General features: G+C 39.8%; 1 long non-coding RNA gene across 1 annotated transcript in view; it reads left to right on the top strand.

Moving 5' to 3' along the window:
* Positions 1 to 15990: 15990 nt before the first annotated feature.
* LOC135268300 (uncharacterized) overlaps positions 15991 to 26890 on the top strand; it is a 78624-nt gene continuing 67724 nt past the window's right edge. Inside the window, exon 1 of the long non-coding RNA XR_010336554.1 lies at positions 15991 to 16019. This is a non-coding gene — a long non-coding RNA (uncharacterized LOC135268300). The remainder of the gene's footprint in view (positions 16020 to 26890) is intronic.

Genomic DNA, 26890 nt, shown 5'->3' on the forward strand with positions numbered 1-26890 from the left:
GGGAGCCATCTGCATTAGGAGAGAATGAGCCAATAATTCCTAAGAAACAGAGCCAAGATGTGAGAGAGATGTTGAGAGCAAGTGAGTCAGTAACACTATTTGAGTCCCTGGCCTCACTTCAAACTAGATTTAAATTTGTCTCTTTATTATTATTATTGTGGTAAGAATACTTAACATTAAATCTATCCTTTGCCCAATTTTGAAGTGTACAATACAGTGTTGTTAACTATAAGCATAGTCTTGTACAACAGATTTCTAGAACATAATCATCTTCCAGAAGTACAACTTTATATCTACTGAATAGCAACTTCCCATTTCACTGTCCTCCCAGCACCTGACAAACACCCTTCTACTCTCTCCTTCTGCATTACTATATTAAATACCACATATAGGTTGAATCATGCAGTATTTATCATCTTTGACTGGCTTACTTCACATAGCATAATGTCCTCAGGATGCATCCAAATCGTCACATGTGGCAGGATTTTCTTCTCTTTTAAGGCTGAATAATATTTCATTGTATGTATATACCACATTTTCTTTATCCACTCATCAATCAATAGACATTTAGGTTATTTTTGCGTGTTTGCTATTGTTAAAAATATTGTAATGAATGTGGGAGTGCAAATATTTCTTCCAGATCTTGATTTCAGTTCTTTTGGATATATATTCAGAAGTGCTAGATCAGATGGTATTTGATGTAGTTTGGCTCTGTGTCCCCAACCAAATCTCATCTTTTAGCTCCCATAATTATCATGTGTTGTGGGAAATATCCAGGGGAAGATGACTGAATCACGGGAGCAGGTCTTTCTCATGCAGCACTCATGATAGTAAATGGGTCTCATGAGATCTGATGGTTTTAAAAATGGGAGTTTCTCTGTCCAAGCCTTCTCTTTGCCTGTTGCCATCCATGTAAGATGTGACTTGCTCCTCCTTGCCTTCTGCCATGACTGTGAGACCTCCCCAGTCACGTGGAACTGTAAGTCTATGAAACCTCTTTCTTTTGTAAATTGCCCAGTCTTGTGTATGTCTTTATCAGCAGCATGAAAATGGACTAATACAGTATTTCCATTTTTAATTTTTTGAAGAACCTCCATACTGTTTTTCATAGCAGCTGAAGCATTTATCTTCCCACCAACAGTGTACAAGCATTCCAATTTCTCCACATTTTTGCCAACACTTCTCAGGTAAGAAAGATAGTGTCATTACTTTTGTTGTTGACTTTATTTTAAATTAGATTTCTTCCATTTGAAGAGCTCTGTGGCAGAATAATAAAATAAAAGTTTCTTTCTGAATTGTGAGTATTCAAGGCAAAATCTACAGAAATTATATTCACATAGCAGCATATAATTTCTCTTGGATATATTTTTTCTCAGTTACTGTTATTTTATTTTGCATGGAATAATTTGCCTAGCTTCATCTTCAGTCTTTAAATAAGGTCAAAGAATACTCTCGGCAAATGTCCTTAAATACATCAATATTCTGTCTCCTTTGATTAAGCACTTAGGAATATTTGAAATAATTTGGCAAGGTGATAGGCTGTTGTTATTTTTACCCAAAGATTTGCCCTAAATACAGAAGTTAAAGTAATATTTTCTTGTCAAAATAATTTTGGGCTTCATAGAAGACAATGACCTGAAGGGACTGAAAATTTTAAACTAAAGATTTAAGCTTTCAAGATGGACCAAGGAAGTGAGGGAGGAGGGGAAAGGAAGTTAGGAGAAGAAAAAGGAAGAAAGGGATGGGAGGGAGGGCATGGGCAGTGAGGGAGAAGAGGAGAGGTCTTAAATAATGATTGCATTCTGTTCTTCCTCTGGTACTTCTTATCTCAACAAAGGTCACAATCCCAATATATTTCTACAGAAACAAAAGAAGGCACTATTCTGGGATCCTCCTTCAACTCCTTGTTGCCCTTGCTTAATCAAGTACCACGTCCTATAGCTTTAACTTGAGCTACATTGCTGTTAGTGGCACTGCCCTAATTCTGGTCACTATCATCTTTCATATGTTATGGCAAGTACCTCATGACTGGTCCCAAGGTCTCTTTTCTTATTTCCATCAGCATCACCCAACCTATTCCCTACTCTTCAACCAAGATGAGAATTATAAAATGAAAATCTGATTATGTCTAATTCAAATGCTGCAATGATAAATGCCTGGTATATGTTATTAAATCTCCTCTTTACCTTATTAACTTCTATCCCTCCTTAAGGAATCAGCTTGTATCATTTATTCAGAAAATCTTTTTCTAGCAGCCTAAGTATAGGCTAGGTGCTTTTCTGACTTTCTGATCTACTAGATAACTTATCACACTTTTACCTGTTCCCCAGTATACTATAAACTGCAAATAATAGGGCTTTTTAAAAATTTTGTTAACCATTTTACTTCTGGTAGTAAAAATCTAGTGTATACAGTCAGTATTCAATAAATATTTGATGAGTGAATAAATAAATTTTCCAGTGTTCCTTTTGTCATTTAATACATACTGAAATTGGACATCATGTACCCAAGGAAAATTAACTTTAAGCTGAAGAAAAATATCTTTATTTTCATTGAGTATCCTTAGTAATATCATGTTTCTACATATTGAATTAAAAAGCAACTCATCATTTATGCATCAGTCAACAAGACTGGTATTGATTTAGTAGAATGGTCAGTGTTTGATATTAATCATCTCTAATTATATGATCAAACTGAGATATCTGTGTGTGTTTGTGTGTGTGTGTGTGTGTATCCTTGGAGAAAGAAAAGGAAAAATACAGTCTAGAACAGCATTCAACAACTTTCTTTCCATATCCAAATCTAGAAATGTAGAGAAATCATCATAACATATATGTATAGGTATCTGTCAACTTTTCAGAAGAAAATTTTACTAGATTTAGAGTCTAGTCTATTTTAGGATAAAAGAATGAAGATAGGCTCCTTTACAGACACCTGGTCTCCATTTCCATAGACATTTGATTTATTAGGCTTTCTCATACTTTTTTTTAGTAGAGTTAAGTGTTTATTAAACCCAAATCTGTTCCTTACTGGTCATTTTGTCCAGTTAAAAGCAGCATTACAAAAACTGATCTACTCCCTCTCAACATTCTGTAGAGACTGAACATGTAGTTAAAATGAACACAGAGACCATAGTTGTCCCCATGAGTTAATCTTCTAGCAAGATGGATCAGTTCTTCAGCCTATGAATGTTAAGACTCATCTCTCTAGAGTACCACTTCAATCACAAACATCCCTATAATGAAAATATTCAATAGTGCCCTCTTCCCTCTTCTTCATTAAAGTAAATCTAAATTACTTGTGTATTTAAAACAGAAATACTGAGGGAGATTCAAAAGGAATAAAATATCACAAGTTCATGAAAAGAGAGTCATAAAGAAAAAATTCCCAAGAAATTCAGAAATTCTAGAGGTCATAGGAAAATATTTTAGTTATGCTTGAAACAATAAAACAAACAATAAAAGGAACAATGTAAAGTAATTTGGAAAAATCAGACCCACTCAACAAAGAGTTTGTATGTATCTTCTCCAGAAAGAATAATTTTGAAGCTGAGGGGTAGGACAAAATATGAAGACAGAACTGAAATCCAAGCAGATAAGAAGAATGTCAGGGAATACATGACTATATTTGTTGAATCTGGCCAGCAGACTCTGGCCAAATGACAGATGAAAAATGTACACAAACACAGGTTTTGTGCCTGGCCATGTGGCCAGAGGACTCACAACCTACTGACCCTGAGGGGAGTGTTGCCCCCACCACCACCGATAAGCTGGAAACCCTCATATTTAATTAGTACAGGTTTAATGACAAAGGTCCCAAGTAAACACCATTTGTGGGTAATTAACATTGCCGATCCGCTGAGTAGAGAGCATTCATGCATGCAGATGGCAAAGGTTGGTCTTAGTAAACAAGCTATTTAGATAAACTCCTCTACATTCCCTTGTTATCTGCTCTTTGCTATTAGCTCAAGGTAAGAAGATTAGGATGCCTTCAACCATAAACCTTTTCCCAAGGCTTTTTCAAAACCTTCCCACCTTCCAAGAAGGTTTACGTCTTTCTAATTCTTCCCATCACCCTGACTTATCTTCTACATCTCCCCCTTTTCTGTTTTTTGTATCAGGTTTTGTTGACTGAAGAGTACAGATCTGTGCAGCAGCAGTTTTGTTAGGTGCAGAGGTTATAAGTCATGTTCCAGCTTTGCATCCTAGAATTAGTAAATAACTTAAGACAAACATCAGCATAATCAGTAACATTCTTTTGCAATCAAGGAGTGACCTGTAGTGTTACTTGGCACCTTAGTTCACTGTGTGCCATTAATGAGGGACCCACCAGGGGTAGGTTAATCCTTTCTAGTCAAGCAGTCATGTCATTAGAGGCTGAGAAGGGAGTATCAGCCTAAGTAACAGGAGGAAAAAAGGCAGATTCAGAAGATGGGTTCAATAGAATCTAGCAGATACAGGCTGCAGGCAGAGTGAGAGAATAAGAAAGAGACAAATTATCTGGAGTGAATGGTGTTTTTGTTTGGAGCAGGATTCACTTAGCCTTCTGGATTGTTTTCTTCAGCATCCCCCAGGTAATATCTAGGACTTGTGTCATCCGAGGAAGTTGCATCATCTGGGGCTGCAGGTTCTACAGGGTCATTTTCTTCATCTCTGGTACCAGGTTGGGTCCTAGCTACACCATGGTATGGTTTGATGCATTGTGCTAGAATCTACAGAGGGCCTGGTGGGGTGTGAACATAAGCATATCCTCTTGCCATGTTAGTAATTCATTTGGACCACACCATTCATTACTCTTTATATCTTGCCATAAAACTGCAGGTTTTATGCCTTGAGAGGTTTTAGCAAAGTGCTTTTGTATAGTTGATTAAAATTTGTCATCTAAATTTAAGAAATTAAGGGTAAATAAGTCTTTTGTTAGTAGTGTTGCAGGGTCCTTACCTGTACTCCCCCTTTTTTGTTTTCTGAGCATATTTTTAAGGATGAAGTGGGCACATTCTACTATGTCCTGTCCTTGGGGGTTATACGGATACCTATGGAATGTTGGATGTTCCATGTGTCACAAAAAGTTTGAAATTGTGAGCTGGCATAAGCCAGACCATTATCAGTTTTAATTTTTGTGGGCCACCCCATAAATGCAAAAATTAAAAGATGTTCAATGACATATTGAGTGGCCTCTCCAGGAAGAGTATGTGCACCAATTAGATAAGTGTTGGTATCAATGGCTACATGTACGTATCTTAGTTTTCTAAATTCAGGGAGGTGTGTAACATCTGTTTGCCATAACTGATTAGGTTCTAGTGCTCTAGAATTAACACCTGTAGAAGGAGGGGACATGCCTGGGAGCTGGCAATCTGGACATTGCAGGATTTGTTTGCCTAGGTTTGGGGTAAGTTGAAATTGTTTAGTGAAGTTTCTCCAATTTTGGTGGAAAAATTGATGCAGCTTGGTCAAGCAGTGACATGATAACGTGAAAATCTGCTTGATTATTGTCATAAGCCAGTGGGCCAGGCAATGACCTGTGGGCTCGAATATGTGTGATAAAAATAGGGTGTGTACATTGATCCAGCAATTGCTGAAGTCAAAGAGAAAGGGCATACAGGGTGGGCTCTAAAGTAGATTTAATAAGGGCTGTCTCAAGATTCTGCAATAAGTAAACAGAGTAAGCAGAGTCACTAACAATATTGATGGGCTGAGCAGAAAAATTTCCAGGGTCAATATTAGAGCTCTAATCTCAGCTCTCTGAGTGCTAATATTTAATCTAATCTTTTGAGGCCTTGCTGACTGGGAAGTTAGTATGTATTCAAGATATTTCCAAAGAGAGGACATTTGTACTTTTTCAGGTGCTATGATTAAAGTTCTTAACTGTGTATTCCTTTGGACAGAGGCATATAAACTTAAAAATACTGGCTCCATTGGGGCTGCCAGTAAAATATCATCCATAAAATGAATGATTTTGCAATTAGTAAATTCTTTTCTACTGGGGAGCAAAATCTGATTTATATGATACTGACACATGGTAGGACTTGAAGAAGTCCACATGGCATTCCTTGAAGAAGCACTTTCCAGTGAAATCAGCAAGCGGCCTTTCATTATTGATAGCTGGAATTGTAAAAAAAAATTTTTCTCTGTCCTGTTCTGAAGGGGAATAGTATAAAAGCAGTATTTTAAGTCAAAAACAATTATAGGCCAATCTTGAGGAATCACTGTGGGGGAAGGGATCCCCTGCTATAGAGGCCCTATAGGTTGTAAGTTAGCATTAATAGCCCATAAATCATGCAAAAGTCTCCATTTGCCAGACTTTTTGGGAATGACAAAAATGGGTGAATTTCAAGGGCTGTTTGATGGTTCTATATGGCCAGCATTTAATTGCTTCTCAACTAATTCATGGGTCTGCTGCAGTTTCTCTCCCTTTAAAGGTCACTGTTCTACCCAAGTAAGTTCTTGAGAGAGCCATGTCAGGGGTAGGGGAGGAAAAACAGTGGCCATTAGTAGAAAAGGGTTTGCTGCTCACATAATTCATCAAATTCTGCCCTCCAGAGGAGGTACTGACTGGCATCTATAGTTGTTTTAGCTAGCCCTGACCAGTCCCATGGGCTCATATAGAAGTCATCTACTATGGCTTCAATTAATCCTTTCATAAATGGGCTAGCAGTCCGTTTTCTCTAATGCTTTTTCTTATCTTTTTATATGCCTGATTGCATTGTTGATCTGGCATTAGCAAGCAGGCCAAGAGCTCCCCTTATAATGCCACTTGCCTAAGACAGGGTCACACAGCTGTAGTGTATCCCCTGTCTTTTTTCCAATTTATTGGGGAAGGGGCCTCAGGCAAAATCTCCATTGCCTCTTTGGTATGTTTTCCCATTAATTGCTGGACTAAGGGAGATGGAGGAGGCGGTAAGGTAGGTAACAGTTCCTCTTCCCTTCCCATTTTGGGCTCTTTTGTGTAGAGTGGGGCCAAAGCAGCCCTGACTAAGGCCCATAATATTAAAGATGTTACTGGGACCTGTTGCCCTTGTGCATGATGCTGTTTAAGACTTCTCCCCCCTTGTTCCCAGAGCTCTACATCTAGCGTGCCTTCTGTCAGGAACCGTGGGCTTTGGGAAACAGTTTGCATTAGGTCCCTTAATTGAGCCTGCAAAACTGGGGCTCCACTAGCTTTAAGTAGCTGTTTTAATACTTTTATATACTGTTTCTGTCATGCTGATAACTGTTGTCCCATCATGATACCCTAGCCTGAGCAATTCCCTCAAACTTGTAAATCTCAAGTGGACACCAATGACTTACCAACTTACTGACTTATTGACTTACTGACTTACCCACTGCACAGTCTCTTCACCTTTGTTTTTGAGGGTTCTATCACAATCCCTGATTCATTACAGCATCCTCACACAGAGACACCAACTGTAAAGTCTGGCTGGCAGACTCTTGCTGAACAACGGATGAAAGAAGTATGCAAACACAGGTTTTTTCCCTGGTCACACGGCTAGATGGCTCGCAGCTTACTGACTCCAAGGGGAGTGTTGCCTGCCCCCCAGTAAACTGGGGACCCTCATATTTAATTAGTACAGTTTTAATGACAAAGGTCCTGAGTAAACACCATTTGTGGGTAATCAACATTGCCAACCCCTCGAGTAGAGAGCAGCCAGGCATGCAGATGGGCAAATGTTGGTTTTAGTAAACAAGCTGATAAACTCTTCTATATTCCCTTGTTATCTGCTCTTTGCTATTAGCTCAAGGTAAGAGGATTAGGCTTCCTTCAGCCATAAACCTTTTCCCAAGGCTTTTGCAAAACCTTCCAGCCTTCCAAGAAGGTTTGCATCTTTCTACAATTTTTCCCACCACACTGACCGAGCTCCTACATAAGTTAAGTAAGTTCAAGTTTGCATGTCCAGGAATACTATTTCAGTTTACAGTAGTAACTTAACAGGTTTTGCCTCAAATGAATTGTCAGTAATATTGAAAAATAATAAAAGAGAGGAAAGTTTTCAGAAATCTAAAATGGAGCACACATTGCCAAGTAATGAAAAAGCAGAAAAATCAAAGAAAATACACAAAAGTAATTCTGATACTAATATCCAATTATATCCAAAAGAATGAAGGAAAGTTCATTAATCAGATGCCATGTTCTGAATGTTGATGTTCTCCCAAAATACATATGTTGCAATCTAATACCCAATGTGATGGTATTAAGAGGTGGGTGTCTCCTGAGTTCAGGAATTTGAGACCAGCTTGTCAAACATGGTGAAACCCAGTCTCTACTAAAAATACAAAATGTTAGCTGGGCATGGTGGCAGGCAACTGTAATCCCAGATACTCAGGAGGCTGAGGCAGGAGAATCTCATGTACCTAAGAGGCAGATGCTGCAGTGAGCCAAGACTGTGCCATTTCACTCCAGCCTGAGCAACAAGAGCAAAACTCCATCTCAAAAAAAAAGGAGGTAGAGTCTTTTGCTAATGATTAAATCATGAAGGCTTCATGATTATGAATGGCATTAGTACCTGTATAAAAGAGGCTGAAGGGTGTTGCCTTGCCCCTTTCACCATGTGAGAACACAGCTAGAACATCTTCGAAGCAGAAAAAAGCCTCACCAGCTACTGAATCTGCTGGTGCCTTGATCTTGAACTTTCTAGTTTTCAGAACTGTAAGCAATAAATTTCTACTACTGTTTATAAATTACACAGTCTGAGATACCTTCTTATAGCAGTGAGCAGACTAAGAGATCAGACATATGGTTTTAAATTGACACATTTATTGTAAATCATCAATATCTTCTAGCAGGTGCAAAATTTATGTAATCTTAGTCCGTATTGGTTAGAGTTTTTATAACTCTATATTAAAAACTAAGTTCCTTGATTCTCTTTGATGGCTAAGACCAAATATAAAGTATTGTGTTTTCCATCAGGTTTTTCTAAAAGAAACATTTGTAACTATAAACATATGTAGATAAAGCAAACAAGATTTTACAGAATTTAGACCAATGACAAGAAAATGAATGAAATTATCCTAGAAAAGACAAAGGAGACATAGAATAGCTCTATTCATAAATAGAAAATTTCACATGTAGAACCTGCTATTTCTCTCATGTGGGAAGAGAGCAGGAAAGAGAGCATGAGCTGGAGCACAAGCTAGAGAGGCCTCTTCCTTTCAATACAAAGCCTAAGGCTGCCCAAATTGACAAGCAGAAATCAGATCATCGTTCCATTCTCTTTGGGGAACACTAAAGAAGAATTAGGGAAAACTGGAGAACTTCCAGCTTGATATCATTTTTAATGTTTGTATTTTCGTAATAAAGGAATAAGACTTAATGGACTACTAATGATTTACATGTTTAGTATACTATTGTTCTAAGCATTAGTGTATGTTTTGTCTCAGCTACAAGGAACACATTAAATTGTGATTAGATTGGCACTTTCATATTCCTTTAATATTCCATGTTCTTTCACATCTTATTTTTTTATAAGAAATTTTAAAAGAACTAAATTTTATAGTCCCCTACTCAAGAATTACAAACAGGCCAGAGCTAAAATATATACCTGACAAAGTTGGTATGATTTCAGAATGACATGAGTTCAACAGACAAAGCAAAGTTTTCTCAGACTATAAATGAGATTCCACCGGGCTGGACAGCAAATGCAAAGAGCCTGATTTTGTAACCACCCTTAAAGACATTATCTGCTGTAAAAGAGCAGGCTTTTGATATAGGAAATCTAAATTCCCTCATGCATAAGGACTCTGATCCTTTCTTCCAACTACCTGGAAAATATTACCTAGAAACAAGCAAGTTCAGGCCAACTATTCTAATTTTAGCTAACATTAAAACAATCACCTTTTAAAACTACATGGACCATAAGCAATCATGAGGTCCTTAAACTTGATTCTGCCTTCTGGTAAGATCAAACTAATTTATCTCAATGTGCATTGTACCCATAAGAATACACAATGATTTGTCATGCTCAGCACCAATTTGATGTTCTCCTAAATACCACATGGTATGGTTTGGCTGTGTCCCCACCCAAATCACATCTTGAATTTTAGTTTCCATAATCTTCACGTGTTGTGGGAGGGATCCAGAAAAGGTTATTTCAATCATGGTGTTACAGAATCTTTGGGGTGTTGCTTTTCTGGCTGGAAACCTCTGTAGTCAGTGGTGCCTGGTACCTTTGTCTGAGTACTTGTCCTGCATCAGGAAGAATAAAGTATGCAGACAAGTGAAGGGTGAGCAAGACAAAGAGAAGCTTTATTGAGTGTGAGAACAGCTCAGAGGAGAACCATAGTGGGTAGCTCCTCTCTGTAGGCAGGTCGTCCTGTTGAAGAAGAGGCCCTGGAGTGGGTGGCTCCTCTCTGTAGGGAGGTTATCTCATCCTCTCTGCAGCTCTCAGCAGAGAAGCCTGGAGTGGGTGGCTCCTCTATGCTGAAGATTATCCCAAAAAGTGTTGAGCTGTAAGAAGACAGGAGGCCCTGGAGAGGGTGGGTATCTCTGCAAATGGGCATCCCAACATCTGCCCAGTTCCTGGGAGTGGGTCATTCTGCGGTCTGCTCAGTTCTGACTGATCCCGAAGCTTTTATGGGCCTCAGAAGGGAGGAAGGCCATGCTGATTGGTGCATGGATGGCCATGGGTGGCCTAGAAAAGGCCCCACAAGTTCCTACTCCTGTACATGGGGGGTGCAGCTAGGCACCCAGCCATGAGGACTTTCTGGGCCTAAATATGGGGTCTCACCGGTGACTCACCCTTTTCTGCCCAGGAATGTGTCTCCTGCTGCAGTTCATGGCACCTGGCTCTCCCAATTTTGCTCTGAGACCAGAGCAGGCACTGACAGCAGGGAGAAGCCAGGCAGTGTAAGCAGGTACTTTTCAGTCTGCAAGGGCGGGGCGGGGCCTTCCTGGGCTCCCAAGAGTGCAGGGTTGCTTGAGTCTGCAGCCACTGTTTGGGTGGCTATAGCTGTGCCCAGAGTGTGTGAGGCCCAGTTCTGTAGCCATGGTTTGGGTAGGTGCAGCTGCACCTGAGGGCAGGACTCCTGCCTGCTCAATGCCCCTCAAGAGCACAGGGAGGCTTGGATCTGCAGGCACAGCTTAGGGCAGGGATCCTGCCTGCTCCTGGTCCCCAGGAGCACAGGGAGGCTCGAATCTGCAGCCACAATGTGGAATTCTACTAATGCAAACTATTTGCCAGACAAGCAGTTCTACTGCTTTAATAGAAATGTAATACCAGTACCTGGATTTGAGCTAACTTGGTGGTACCTGGTCCAAGAGCCAATGAGCAAGAAGCTGTAGCAGCAAGAGGCTGAGTGGGAAGGTGGAAGATTGTTGAGACAAAAGTGTAAGAAACACCCCATTTCCTCAACCACTATCTCACAGTGATGAATGCCCCTTAAAGAACGCTCTCACATATTCCATGGGAGACTCAGCATTTGAGTGTCTGTTCCCAGAGATCCTATGGTGCTGACAGCCACACAGTGGAATCCAGAGAAAGAGCAGCAACCAAGAGATGATTCATATGAAGCAGAGTAAGTGGCCAGTAAATATCAGCTGTTATTAGTGTGTCTTTGGGATTTTTTCCACTTCTGATGGATTTAGAAAGTATTTTGCAAGAGGTGACATTAACTATCACTAATGAACAATTAAGTGAGGACTTAAAAATCTGATACATATTCTGAGATACATGTCATAACTCTCGAAATCTGAGATTCACTATTTAAGCTTGAGATTATGGAGAATATATGTTGTCACCACAATATATAAATCACTGCACATAACATTTTAATATTATTAAATTAAATGTAAGTTCAATTAGAGCATTTGAAATTACTGTCTTTGAGTATTACTCCCTGCCAAGATTTTTGACATGCAGCAGAGCTTTAGTCAACTCAAATTAGGATGGGTCATAATTTCACCAATTTGGAAACTAAAACTTAAGATAAAAAGTTGTAATTCACTTAAAAATTTCAGGAGGAATTGATTAAATAAATATGACCATGTATCACTTAACTACAAGGATATGTTCTGATAAATGCATCATTAGGAAATTTCATCACTGTGTACACATCATAAAGTTTACTTACACAAACCTAGATGGTATAGTCAGCTACATACCTAGGGTATAGGTTCCTAATGTAATATTGGAGTTCAGAGGTTCAGGGTGCCCTCAGCTCCCCTGAGAGGATGTTTCTCCAGGTTGGTCTCCTGCCCTCTCAAAAATGAGAGAGGGGACCACAGCACAGTGAGCAGTAAATGCCGAACTCAAAAGTGTTTGCAGAAAGTGATTTATTTAGAGACAGAGAGAGAAACAGGAGGAGGAGAGAGAAAGAAACAGCTAACTCTCACACTCAGTGAGAGAATCCAGAAAGATGGAATCCAGGAGAGGAAAGCAACTTCCACACTGAGTGGAAAACAATAGAGAGAGATGGAGTTTAGGAGGGGAAGACAGGCTTCCATGAGAGAGTGTGGAAGGGGACCCCAGAGGGGAAATCCAGGAGAGAGAAAGATGGCTTCCATGAAGGGAGTGTTTGTGGAAGGGGATCCAAACATGGAGTCTGAAGGAATGTGGAAGAAGGGGACTTTTAACGCACCTGGAACCCCCACCTTCTTTAAGACCCCTGGCCAATGAAAGGAGTTCCTTAGAACTTCTGCTGAGGTGACTGACTCTTAGTTTCTTTGTGTACCCATGAAATTTAAACAGAGACCGTTAAATGTCCCGGATGGAGAGAGATGGGAGGGAGGGATGGTGCTGGGAAACTCTTGCCCTTAAAACTATACCCCCTCTTTAACTAGTTCCTGCTGAAATGGGACTTAGAGGGGGCCCTGCAGTTGAGCTTTCCTCCAGAGGGGAGCCTTTCAGGGGTGCAGGTTGATCTAGAGGTCCACAATAGAGCCCATAAGCCAAGGACATCTGGGGTTCCAGCAGCAGGATTATTTGTGACCTTATGGCTCTCTAAGAAATGAAAGTGACAAAGTGGTTAAAGATGAGAGGCCTAGAGGCCAACACATATAGAATGGTTATACACGAGCCTAGGAGAGAATAGAGCCAGGACAGTCAGTTGTTAAGCCTCACAATACTGTTTCTTGAAGGTTTTTAGCCCTGTGTTTGATTCCTGAGCTCTATGTTCAAAACAATACTTGACAGGTTTACAAAATAGCAGCATTTTTCCTAGAAAGAGGTAGGTTCCCTTCCCACTATGAAAAGGATAATCGGCATTGGAGAGATAGCAAAGTTGAGGGTTATAGTCCTATTAATGCCAGGATATAAATTAAACTTATGAGTGGTTACTTCCCAGAGGATCTTGTTGGAAAAGCATATGCAGATCTTCTAATGGCTCACAGGGATATGAAATGTTGTCTCCTGGAACTTCAGGCTGTGGAGGGGAGGGTCTATGACTTTCCTCAGGAGGTATCCAAGGCTTCAGCCGAGTGTGATGAATCCATGAGTTAATTTCCACTACCTTAATTGCTGTTGGGGTAGACAGAATGACCGGAAATGGTCCTTCCCAGGATGGCCTGGGCCACTTCCAGGATGGGCCTAGTGAGGGAGAGTCTGAGCGGAGAGATTTAACAAGCACCAAGCCTCCAGGGCAGGAGAGAAATACTGAGAAGGCCATGCAGTGTCCAGGAGATTAACTTCCTGGACCTCTATGGTTAACTTTACCTGGGGCTCTGTGAGGATGATGGTTCATCTGGCACTTGCCCCAGGAACCCTCAGTCCTGCCATTGGGTCATCTGGTCAGACACCCCAGGCCCTGAGAACCTTCATCTCCTGGGACAGTGTGCTTTCCAGTGATTCCCATGGACAAGATGGTGGTCTATTCCTCTGGGGACAATTTCTTATACAATGTCCCTTCAGACCACACTGGTAACAAGTTCTGCCAGACTGGCAGCTAACCCAAGACTTTCCCTCATTTGAGCCCCTAGGGTCTGCTTGCCTAAAAGCCATAACTAAAGCTGATCTCTCCTATTCCTTTCAGCCTGTTCCTTCTGGTCTCTATTATAAAACACTGAGGTTGCCTGATTCAGTAATGATTCTAGACTCTGTTCTAGCCCCAGGGCCAGCTTCTGAAGCTTCCTCATGATATCTGCTGCTGATTGAGTAATAGACTTGTCCTTTAGTATTAACTGATTCTCAATGGAGTCCGGTGACAGGGGAGTGTACCTTTTTAAGGCCTCCTGCAATTGCTCAAGGGAAGCTGTTGGGTTTTCTTCCCTTCCCTTTGGGGGCTAGGTTTTCCACTTGGCAGAGGGTAATTTGGCCACACTATTTGGCAGAAAAAAATAAGCCGCTTCTTCCTTAAAGATTGTGTGCTAAATTGGTCCCAATTTTCCAGTATACATTTTAATGGGGACTTGAGCTTGGGAATAGAAGCACACATCTGAAATCGAACACAAGGGCTGCCTGCACCCTTGGTTAAAGAAATCACAGCCACTTTGACCTGAGGCATCTCCCAGGTAAAATGGGTACTGAAATGAAACGTCTTTCAGTCAGTACCCCGAAATTTCATGTGCCCAAGATGCATGATCCATCTTATCAGAGGGCCTCCCGTGTACCGGATTCCAATCACGACCTACCAGCATCATAGGACCACTCACTGTCTGCATGACCTCCAGTGACTACTAAGGGCTCAGGAGATGGGTACCAATATTTCCCAGCAAAAGTCCAATTTACACAATCCAGATTATAAAACTGCCCCAGAAGGGTAAATTTCCAGGGAGGGGCCATTAGAGCACACAGCTCAAAGAAGGCAGGCTGGGCATGGCTGAGGCTGGAATAATACCCTCAGGACCCTGGCCTCCTCTCCCCTAAGCCATTTTCCATTGTAGGAAAATGCTCTTAAGGTTGTGAGACCTGCCATTGACTATTTGGCCCTGGAACTGGTTTAACTATGATCTTCTAGATGGAAAAGTTCTGCCAGAGAGAGAGCCAATCCTAAGCAAGACAAATTATACACCAAACACAAAGTCCCATAGCCTTCAGCTTCTGAATTTCCCCAAAACGCTTCACCAATTCAACACTGACTCCACCAGGAATTTAAACCAGCAACCTTGCAGTTGTAGGGCCTACACCTTAACCACCTGCACAAATAGGCCACTTGCATTAAGGGGAAGCAGAAAGCTTTCTTTTTTTTTTTTTTTGAGACGGAGTTTCGCTCTTGTTACCCAGGCTGGAGTGCAACGGCACGATCTCGGCTCACCACAACCTCCGCCTCCTGGGTTCAGGCAATTCTCCTGCCTCAGAGTAGCTGGGATTACAGGCACGTGCCACCATGCCCAGCTAATTTTTTTTGTATTAGTAGAGACGGGGTTTCACCATGTTGACCAGGATGGTCTCGGTTTCTTGACTTCGTGATCCACCCGCCTCGGCCTCCCAAAGTGCTGGGATTACAGGCTTGAGCCACCGCGCTCAGCCCAGAAAGCTTTCTTAAGCGGTATTTTGAATGAGAATGCTGCACCCTGAGGGGGTGTGGCCTGCCTAAAAGCCAGGCGGGCTGACAGCCAACAGCCCTTCAGCTGCTTCCTTTCCCTCAGAGCCGCACCAGCTGAGGAAAAAAGCCGCTTGCTGTGTCAGTTTAAAAGCTGTGTTCGTGGCTGCTGCTGGGCTGCCACATTTCCCCACCCCCGCGGCTTTTGGTCACCATGTTGACTCCGCCAGAACCACTTGCCCACCTGGGCCACTTCCCAAGCTACTGCCCGCACAGGGACCTGTGGCCAGCAGGCAGACGCCCTGAGGAGCCTTTTTACCCTGCTGCCTGGGGCTGGGGAAGGCCGGAGAGGCCTGCCAGAGCCATGCACCAGGCTACTGCGCTCCCCAGTCCCCCGCAGGCTCTGGTTGTACCTCGACCCCCCCTGTTTTCTCCAGCCCGGGGCTGCACGCTCCATTCTGCCCCGGGGCTGGGCTGTTCCCGCCAGCAAGGAGTGAAGGGCCTGGGGGCAGTGCTTGCCGGTTCAGCCCCACAGGCTCCCTCAGGTTTTGGTCCCAGAGATAATATCCGAAGGATACAGAAGGGGACGGAAAGCAGACAGAGAGCTTGAAGGTAAAAAAAAAAAAACTGCATTTTTAATTCTGGCTGGGCTTCGTAGCTTAAGAGGGGCTGGGTCGTGCCTCCGAGGTGTCTCCGCTCAGGTTCCCCACAGCCCTGCCTGGCTGCGGCCGCTTCAGCTGTTCTTAAAGAAACAGGACAGAATGGGGCTGATTTTACTCACAATTTTGAAGTCTTCTTTTCTGGCAGTACCCATTTCTTGGTTATACCTCTCTTCTGGTGTACCCCTCTCCTGGCTGGCTCGCCAAAATGTAATATTGGGGTTCAGGGGTTCAGGGTGCCCTCAGCTCCCCTAAGAGGATGTTTCTCCAGGTTCTTGGTCTCCTGCCCTCTCAACAATGAGAGAGGGGACCACAGCGCAGTGCGCAGTAAATGCCGGACTCAAAAGTGTTTGTAGAAAGTGATTTATTTAGAGACAGAGAGAAAAACAGGAGGAGGAGAGAGAAAGAAACAGCTAACTCTCACACTCAGTGAGAGAATTCAGAAAGATGGAATCCAGGAGAGGAAAGCAACTTCCACACTGAGTGGAAAAGAATAGAGAGAGATGGAGTTTAGGAGGGGAAGACAGGCTTCCACGAGAGAGTGTGGAAGGGGACCCCAGAGGGGAAATCCGGGAGAGAGAAAGACGGCTTCTATGAAGGGAGTGTTTGTGGAAGGGGATCCAAACATGGAGTCTGAAGGGATGTGGAAGAAGGGGACTTTTAACCTGGGAGGAACCCACACCCTGGCCGATGAAAGGAGTTCCTTAGAACTTCCACTGAGGTGACTGACTCTTAGTTTCCTTGTGTGCCCATGAAATTTAAACAGAGACCGTTAAATGTCCCGGATGGAGAGAGATGGGAGGGGGGCATGGTGCTGGGAAATTCTTGGCCCTTAAAACTACACCCCCTCGTGGACCCAGAAAGAGAATACATTCCCTCATTCCGGCTATAAAATTATACAGGATTTTACTATACTGAATATTATAGGCAATTGTAACACAATAGTAAGTATTAATGTGTTTAAATCTATGTAAATATAGAAAAGGTACAGTAAAAATGTGGCATTATAATCTTATGAGACCACAGTCACATATTTGGTCCATCATTGATGGAAACGTCCTTATGTAGAGCATGGACTATGCATCCTTTTAGGTCTTAAAGTAATGGTTTTCATACAATTTTGCAATAAATACTAAAGAAACTACATTTTAAATCACCTAAGTTATTTCCTCCAAATACTTTGAAACTTATGTACTTATGTAGTACAATTTAAGTTTTCTTGAATAACTAATTTAAAATAAAGGAATATTTGAAAATTAGAAAGTATTCAGCTATCTTTGCATAACATATTTTAACAATCTTATTCATTTAAATATATTACAAAAATAACTATCTTTCATACTATTATCTCAGGAGTGCATAATTTTAATCATTTTTTAATTAATGTATGGTCTCACTTTGCTTTTCTAGTCTTTTGAGAAATATGCTGCTAATTGCTAGCTTTAAAGGTTGTCAATCACTTAGTCTCAATTTCATAATGACCCAACACCAAACAGAGTTGGATCCATTGTCAAGTAACTTAAAATAAGTATAAAAGAGTGAGGTCTTTGCTGTTCCATTTAGAACACAGAGTGTTACGGTTTGAATGTTGAAACTTAATCCCCAATGCAACAGTATCGGGAGGTGTGACTTCTGGGAAGTGACTGAGTCATAAGGGCTCCACCTTCATAAACCGGATTAGGTGCCTTTATAAAAGGGCTTGTGGAGGGAGTTTGCTCCTTTTCACCCTCTGACCCTTCTGCCACATAAGGACATAGTGTTATTAACCTCAGGAAGATACAGCTTCAAGTTGCCATCTTGGCAGCAGAGATCAGTCATCATTAGACAACAAACCTGCCAGTGTCTTAATTTTGGGCTTCCTAGCCTCCAGAGCTATGAGAAATAAATTTCTATTTTTGTAAATACCTAGTCTCCAGTACTTTGTTACAGCAGCAGAAAGCAGAGGAAAACATGGAGTATGAGTAATTGCAGCACCACTACATTGTCTATCAGTAGGAAGCACTGATTGTCAGAGAGAGGCCATAGAGACCTCATTTTGTAAAATAAAATAAGGTACTTATCTAAAAGAAGTTAGACAATGAAGGTTTACAGTTTAGCATCTCAATCCCCACTAAGGGTACATGTTTATAGATTATAGTATCTGAATAAGCACCACATCAGACCTTTGGAGTTTCCATTTCCCCATTAAAGCTAAGTCTTACATTTTTAAGTCTCTAACGATCTGCATGTAGGCCCAACTGAATATATACCAGGGACTGCTTCATTTAAGCCAAGTGTGTTCTATCAATCTTGATGTTATACAACATGCCTGGATGCAGTGCCATGGTTCAGCATGCACCAGTCCTCATTTATCATACTCACGTTCCCCAGGATAATACATCATGGTCCTGGTACTTTCCTGAACTTAGAGTTTCAGAATAAGAAGCAGGGTCTGATGTTTCTGGGAGACAAGCTAACAGGCTCTTAGACTAGCAATAAGGCTTATAAGCTCCCCCAAAATAGTAATAAATATTCTGATGACAATTTCTCCATACATTCCTCAAGCTCAATCTTCTTGGTCAACTGAGAGAGCCTCCAGGATACACTGATGTTCTAAGGCCAATAAGGTCACTATCATTTCTTCTACTAATTTACAATTGTAGATTTTTAAAAATAAAGTCTGTTTACATTCTTGTAGACACATGACAATAAAGAAAACCAAAGTACTTGTGAAAATATGAATAAATACTCCATTTCATTATTTAAAAAGACTTAATAGGATAGTTTATTATTGCCAAACTAAGATGCAAGCAATTCAGAAGATTGTTTTTCACAGAACAATAAATAATACACATTTAATATGCACAATTATTTTATTCCAATTGTCATTCTTCAATTTTAATAATCTCAGATATTTTCTAAAATAGATTCATACATATTTTAAAGAATTACATGTGTGAAACCTCTGCATGATATAACTTTTTACAGGTCTATCACAGACTATAGACATTGTTGTTATTATACCTATATTTTTATCCCTCAGGAAAAAGGTATCAACCATGTCCTATGAAAAAGTCACTTAAAGTTAGATGAACTCACTGAACTTTACGTGTAGTCACACTTAACATTGGCACATTATTCATACAAATTCTGCCCACAGAACTTCATTTATAATTTTTTGGCACAAAAGACACCTTAAGTATTATATATAATGCTTTTATTTGTTTTAATTTAATTTTTTTTTTTTATTTTGAGACAGAGTCTCACTCTGTTGCCCAGGCTGGAGTGCAGTGGCACGATCTCGGCTCACTGTAACTTCCACCTTTCAGGTTCAAGCAATTCTCCTGTGGTCCTCCTGAGTAGCTGGGACTACAGGCACACCACCACAGCTGGCTAGTTTTCATAGTTTTAGTAGAGACGGGTTTTGCCATGTTGGCCAGACTGGTCTCAAACTCCAGACCTCAGGTGATCTGCCCACCTTGGCCTCCCAAAGTGCTGGCATTACAGGCGTGAGCCACCGGGCCCAGCCTTAATTTAATTTTTTTTCTTTTTTTTCTTTTTTCTTTTTTTAAAGATGGGGTTTCACCATGTTGGTCAGACTGGTCTTGAACTCCCAACCTCAGGTGATCTGCCCGCCTTGGCCTCCAAAGTGCTTGGATTACAGGTGTGAGTCACCACGCCCTGCCTAATTTAATTTTTATAAGGAAGAAACGTTATAGTGTTGGAAAATTTCTATCCATTAGTTCCTGGTGAACTGCCTTGCTACTAGCCAGAGATTTTGAGATACAGAGGCTTCCCACCACTACACCCACACTCCTATTGTATAAATGCAGCAACACTGAAAATAATGACAGGTGGAGAACAGAAACAGTGATTGTAGAAAAATCTCAAATAGTGAAAGGATGAAAGCATGGGAGAAAATAGCTCAAAAAAACATGCTGGTATTTTCATCTTTCCTTGTCACAAAGTATTGCATCTGCTTTTGGATTCAGCTGATTAATACAAGCTTCTATAATACCTGCCATATTCCTGTGATCCAAGGAAAAAGTAACAAGATTAAATATTTAATGAGAGAGACTAAAAATAGTATTCTTTTCCTGCTTAAAAACAAAAAATAATGGCATCTTTTTCTTTTCAGTCTTCTCAGCTGATTTTTTCATTGATATGAATTCTACATAGTAAAATATGGATGCATTTTGGGCTGAGATAAAGACTGAAGAGACGAGTTAGAAATAAATGTAGGAAAACTTCAAACAAGGTATAGTGATTAATCTGTAGTACTTCAACTAATTTTGTTCATTTAATCTGGTATCCAAAAAGGGTAATTTTCATGCACAAATGATAGACATCACTATAGTGTAAATATTGGCAGTCTTTATCAATTTTAATTAATTCAATCATAGAGTCATCTTAAAGTGTCAAGAACCTAATGCGGCACAAAAATAAGAAATTAGCTGTTTTCATTTTTCTGGATTAAAATCCTTCTCTATGGTAAGATTTTTAATTTAAAAATTTACAAGTACCAGCCAGGCTTGGTGGCTCACGCCTGTAATCCCAGCACTTTGGGAGGCTGAGGCGGGTGGATCGCAAGGTCAAGAGTCAAGACCATCCTGGCCAACATAGTGAAACCTCATCTCTACTAAAATATAAAAACTAGCTGGCTATGGTAGCGCGTATCTGTAGTCCCAGCTACTCAGGAGGCTGAGGCAGGAGAATTGCTTGAACCCAGGAGGCGGAGTTTGCAGTGAGCCAAGATCATGCCACCGCACTCCAGCCTGGTGCCTGGCGACAGAGCAAGACTCTGTCTCAAACAACAACAACGAAAAATTTACAAGTACCAAAATTTATGTAATTTTATATTGACATAAAGTTACTTCATTCAAAAAGTAATTATAGTGAAATTTCACCTATACAACATGGCATAGGATCATTTCTCCCTGTTCTGCCCCGTTAAGTACAACTATAAATATTGACAATATGCAAGAAACAATCAAAGGAGAAATCTGGAAAATAGAACTGGTTAGGGGCAGCAGGACTAGAGGAGCAACATAGCAACAGGTCATATTATGCCCCCTCAAAAGAAGGCTCTCCAGGCTTGATGTGTCCTGACTCACAATCCAGCAACAGAAGGCAGCCCAGGTAGACTCGTTCCTTTCCTGGACAAAAAGGCTGCTGAAAACACCTAGCAAGCCTGGCGGATGTAGCAACAGAAATTCTTCAGGGGCTCTGCTGGCAAGAAGTTGCCAGAGGCAATGCTATCTTTCTCCACAAGCCTGAGACCCTCCGCATCTCAACTCAGAGATGCTGGACAGTCAGGTTGCAATGGCGAGAGGATACTTCTCCCAATAAACAGCCTCTCTCAGGAAGCTTCATGGTCCTCACTGTACAGAAAACATTTTCTTCCATGTAGAGATCCAGGTGGCCAGTGGCACCAGCAAAGAGAATTGTGTTTCCACAAGTGACCCAATCTAGAAAACACTTTTTGTACGTTTGTTTTCATGTGCAGGAGACCTCCTTCCCCTAGCTAGAGGCATCAGGCAACCTGGCCTGGGGCACTCCTTCCACCCACTCGGGAAACACCACAGGGACCAGTGGGATCCACAGTGGCACCAGGTAAATTAAGCAGACCAAAATAGTAACACAAAAGCTCTGAAAAGAAAATGTTGAACCAAAGCCCACAACTGTAGGCCAAGATTTGCATGGAAAACCTAACAGGGTGACTACCTGCTAAAATAAAAAAAAATCTAAATGGGACCCAGAGTCTCCTTTCATCCAATCCCTTCAATCTTGTTACTATTTACTCACTTAGATGACCTCTGTCTAAAATGCTGTAAGAGGGTCTCACAGAGAAGACCCACTTAAAGAAACCAAATCATTCTGTACTCTGTCTGCACAGATCAGAGATAAGTTTTATCAAGACTTCAAGGCAGTGTACTGAGAACAACAGAGAAAGAGGGAAAAAAATAGAGTAGAATCATTGCATAAGCCATTGCAAGAGAGATTTTTCTTCTTAATTTGAGGTCATTTATTAAATCGACTATCTTACTATTGTCTAAGTGCAAAGCACACCTGATTTACCTAAGTGTAGTAAATTGTCATATTTTCTTTATTTTTTAACTAATTTTTAATTAATGAATCTACTTACATGGCTTTAATTTTTATGACTGAAAATTTGAACTGTATCTCCAAATACTCCCTCACCAAATTTAATGTCTCAATTTCTGGGATATTTTGCACTTAAAAGCTATTCTATTGCAAACGTGTTTAGCCAACTGCACTCAAAGCATACAATAGAATATCACTATATAGGTAATAGACCAGGCGCCGTGGCTCAGGTCTATAATCCCTGCAGTTTGGGAGGCCAAGTTGGGTGTATCACTTGAGGTCAGGAGTTTAAGACCAGCCTGGCCAACATGGTGAAACCCCGTATCTACCAAAAATACAAAAATCAGCTGGATGTGGTTGTGGGCACCTGTAATCTCAGGTACTTGGGAGGCTGAAGCAGGAGAATTTCTTGAACCCAGGAGGCAGAGCTTGCAGTGAGCCAAGATGATGCCACTGCACTTCAACCTGGGCAACAGAGTGAGACTCTTTATTTTGTGTTTCAAATAAAATAAAACAGATTTTCTTTCTATAATGGTTATGACATTTAATATTTGGTGATTTCATTCATTCATAATGGTACAGTATAGAATAAGCCATTAACATATTTAAGAGTAATGACACCATCTTTTACTCAGAAGGAATCTACATTACTTTGAATTCTAATGCCTCTATTTTCTCCTCAAAAGACTCAATCCCTTTTTTATCTTAATAAATTATTAAGTTAAAGAATGTAAGCATACAACATTTCTGCTAAAGTAGACAAACTCATCTTGAATTTCATTCCCAGATTACTGTAAATACTTAACCTTGTGCAAATAAAAAAGTGCAGCAGAGACATACTGAACATGTCATCACCTAATCAGCGATCTACATGACAAAAAGATGCTTCACTTTATATGTAATGTAGTTTCTATGTAACATATCACAAAGGAATGCTTAGCAAGCTAATGAGACTTTAAAATCCCTCAAAAGCTTGTGTCACTAAATAAAAGCCAAGACACCACTTGCTTTATTGATTGCCTTTATCTGGAACCTATACTCCACAAGCAAATTGGCTCTATCATATGTTACAGCTTCAACTTACAGTTTATGTGACTTATATGTTACAGCTTCAACTTACAGTTTATGTGACTTCATTAACTGTCATTCCAACATGTGTGTTTTTTAGGTGGTAGAGGGAGGCAACAACAGCAATACCACACAATCAGTAGTGAAATACTAAATAAAGCATGAACGTGAATTGCCATAATGAGTCTGTCCATGTGAGGACCACTTACTCTGGTGGGACTCTATCCATGTTCATAAAGTTACATGTCAAGTTTACAGAAAGGTCTACCTATTGAAGGTAAATTATGGGAAAGGCATGTGTCCGTTTCACCCATAGACTGACAGGTAAAGTTGCAGTCCTGGACCCACGCTTGCAAGGGCCTCAGCCATTGTCACAAACAAACAAGCAACATGCTCTTAAGAACTTTGGATTAACACAGAATTCCTAGGTAGCCTTATGAAATAAAAGTGCACATGCATTTTATGTTTTATAAGGGTGCCCAGAATAAGTGTGTGATGATGTCTTCTTTATTGTGCACCTTGCCTATCACGATGCAAGTTGGTAGACAGTTCCCTGTTCTGCAATTAGAGTGTGAGGACATTGGCTCCACCCACAGGATGTAATGGGAAGACATGGAGTGCTCTTCTTTTGCCAGGATACAACCACAGCCCAGTAAATAAACCATGGTGTATGAATGCATGCCTCCTAAAATTCCTAACGCCGTGAATCAACTTTGGGAGCCCAATGAAGACATGAAAACAGACTTCTGCACAAATTTATCCCATAGCCATTTTATCTATTTTTGCCCCCAGTTTTTCTTCTTAAGTATACCTATTCCTAAAACCTTTTTCTTTCACTACTTTTACAATAACAAAGTTAATCTTCAGATGTCTAGGCTCATATCCCACTTACAGCTTGTAAATGGTGGAGCTGGGCTATGGGTAGGTAAGCTATCATGGATAAGCTACTTTACCCGTTTATGCTTCAATTTTGTAATGAAACAGCATTTACTTACAGGTTTGCTCATGAGAATTAAATTGGTAAACTCTGAGAATTCCTTAGGATTTGTCTCATAATAATCAATAGCCATTATCATTATTATTATTATTATTTAAATAGGTTTTCAAACCTGACCAATACTGTAAAGATTTAGTAGCAATTAAGTAAAGAATCTATAAGGGGAAAAGGTATATAATTCTGGATAATTATCATGTAAAATTCTATTAAAAAGTGTTATTTCCCATGAGCCCATGCTTTAAAAATAATTATACTAAATAATTATTAATTTGTTAAGGTGGCAGGAACTCTGCCTTTTTCTTTCTACCATTATCTTAATCAATTCAGGGTACTATAAGCAAGTACCATAGACAGGGTGATTTATAAACAACAGAAATTTATTTCTCACAGTTCAAAAGGTTGGAAGTCCCAGATGAGGGTGTCAGCATGATTGGATTCAGGTAAGAACCCTCTTTCAGGTTGCAGATCACTGACTTCTTGTTGTATCCTCATATGGCTGAAAGAGGGCCAGCTAATCTTCTGGCCTTTTCTTAAAAGGACACTAATCTCATTTATGAGGGCTCCACTCACAAGACCTTTTAAAAGTTCCACTTCTAAATACCATCACAATGAGATTAGGGTTTAACATGTGAACTTTGGGAAAACACAAATATTTAGTTCATACAACCATAAAAACAAAGCAGTTACACCTATTTTATGCTGCCTGAAATAGACCTTAAATATGAATTATTAAAATTTGATTCATGGCACATAGAGAAACTATAATCACTAGAAAATGGATGGCTTCATTAAAAACAAATAAGTTTGAAAAACATAGATCAAGGATTGGTATGAGAAAACAAGTTTAAAATAATTGAAAGTGGTACACTGTAGACTGTAGGAAATGGCTTTTAAAAGGTTTAAATCTTGTTCTCAACTGCATATCGAAGATTCACAGATCATATTTTCTCTTGGTGGTCTCTGACATGTGCACAGCAGAAGGGGAATGAAAGATGCCAAATAACATGAATGTATCAAACATTTACTCCGTATTCCACTATTTTACTTAATCCTGAGAGAAACATTATGAGGTAGAAATGATTACCCTAATTCTAAAGTTGAAGAAACCTGAATAATTTGCTCAAGATCATATAGTTGAACTTTAAAATCAAGTTTTTCTTTATCCAAAGTCTATGCATTTTCTTTTCATTACAATGTGATATCATTTATATGCCATTACCTGGAAAGATTCTTGAATGAATGATGTTTTAAAAACATTTATTGGCATTTAGAAGAAGGAACCACTGATAATTAGAAGTTTGTTTGTTGTCTCCAAGGAAAAGTAATTCAAAACAATTTTTGCTTACTTGTTTTTAAAAGATGCTGGAAACGTTGACCAGGGAAATCTTTTAGAAATCTGAGTATCAAAAGGGCATTCATCTTTCATTATATTCTTGTGGTTATAAAAATGTATATAAGCTGGGTTTTAGCACAAATATATAAATTTGAAATTGCTTGGAAAGAGCAAAGTGTTTTTCATAGGGACAAAAGTAAATATTGAGAGAAGTATTTAAGTGTATCAAAGGACTTATCTTTAGTAGCACCCAGTCTATGTAATACTTTAATCAATGATTTTGATAACTATATTCATGGTGTTCTCATTACATATAAGATGATATAACACTGAGTGATACAGAAAATACATTGTATAAAATAATTAGGATTGTGAAAGAAGCTCAACACATTGGAACGGTGTGACATATCTAATTAAATAAAGCTTGACAGGAATAAATGGAAAGCCCTGCTATTTGCTCCAAGAAACTAACTTAAAAATTATAACTTGAAAACCATGACTCAAAAAATATGCATTCAAATATAATGATTGAAAATAAGCTCAAAATTTTTAAAGGAAATATGTGATTAAGAAAAATCTGATGGGATCTTAGGTTGCACTAATAAAATATCGTAGATAGAATAAGAGGTGACAGTTCCTCATTGTATTGATCAAACTACATCTGGGTTATTTATGTATTTCTATATTAATTTATTTATTTGTCTTAGTACTATTATTTAAAGGGTCATAAGTCATCATAGTCTCAGAAGCAAAATGAGAGCAATTTCAGAAGTAAAAGAATATGCCATATCAGAAACATTGGAAAGAATCAGGGAAACTTATACTAAATGAGAAAGCATAAGGAAAATACCTTTTTTTTCCCATTTGAGTCCAGGACGTACAACTAGAATGAGTTGTTAGAAGTTACAGGGAGAGGATTTTGTTTCCATACAAAACTAAATTATCTACTGATCAGAACTATTAGAATAATAGGATAGGCTTTTTATGATCATAGAAAATCCCACTTAAATGAAAGTATTAGAAATAGAAATGAAAGAATGAATAAACAGTGTGAAATTTATGAAGTGAAATACTCCTCAATAATTGTAAATGAACTATTGAGACATACAGCAGCATGATGAATCCCAAAAACATTATGCTGAGTGAAATAGGCAACACAAAATAAGACACACCCTGTGATTCCATTGATATTAACTCCTGGACTAGGCAAGAATGTGTGGTGAGAGAAATCAGAACAATAGCTGCTTCACGTGAAGTGGATAGGGAAAGTGGGATGATATATGTACTTGACTAGAATGGGTAAAAGGGGATGTTCTGGATAGAGAAATGTTGTATGTCTTCA

This window comes from Aotus nancymaae, unplaced genomic scaffold (genome assembly GCF_030222135.1).
Source record: "Aotus nancymaae isolate 86718 unplaced genomic scaffold, 86718_ANA_hifiasm-v0.15.2.pri h1tg000040l, whole genome shotgun sequence".
NCBI lineage: Eukaryota > Metazoa > Chordata > Mammalia > Primates > Aotidae > Aotus > Aotus nancymaae.